This window comes from Trachurus trachurus, assembly GCF_905171665.1.
Source record: "Trachurus trachurus genome assembly, chromosome: 1".
Classification (NCBI taxonomy): Eukaryota; Metazoa; Chordata; class Actinopteri; order Carangiformes; family Carangidae; genus Trachurus; species Trachurus trachurus.
In genome coordinates, this window is record NC_139891.1 from 5,019,415 (window position 1) to 5,020,239 (window position 825).

The window sequence follows — 825 nt, forward strand, 5'->3', positions numbered from 1 at the left end:
ACTCTAGTAATGTTTCCTTCTTAACTTTCTAGACAACGAGCTTCCAGAAAACTAAGATTATGACATTTAAATTTTATTTTGTTTTATTTTACCAACAGCTGTCCTCATCAGTTAACACACACACACACACTCTGTCCTCTGCTGACATTGTGGAATCTGATACATGAGATGTCAGTTGGAGGCTTGATTTCTTATCCCCACTCACACAAGTGACAGATGAATGTTTCATTCAGAGAATATGGTCACTGATAACAAATGTTTTCAGCTTCATCATTACTTTACTTCTTGTCCCCTGTCAGAATGTGTGAAGTCTGAGTTATGACTTGCTGACTGAAAAAGCTAAGCATACAGTACTTTGTCTAAAGAATTTGGCTGCACGGTGCCATTAATACACTTCTTATTTTCACTGTAGTTTTGAAGTGTCACAAATTTGCATCTAATTATTTTCTGGCCATTTGGAAGCAGTGAACAATCTTGAATCACAAACATGTTAACGCTTATACATTCAACAGAAGTAATAGCAATTGTCTGGTCTTGAGCTCTGCTTTGATCTCTACCTCCAACTCTGAACCGGTGAAATTGGGCCATATAAACCAAAACAAACAGCTAAATCACTGTAGAGCAGAGAGGGAGTGCAGAGTTGATAATCATTCTCTCTGTCTTCTTCAACTCCTTTCACTTATACTGTAGTCTTGTACATCCATCAGTCTGATACATAGTGTGCTGTTCTCAGTGCCTGCTGACAACCTAAAGTCACCGCCCAACAAGTTAAAATGTACAATATACTGGTGTATATAGTGATAAACAGGAAACATTGCATTAGAG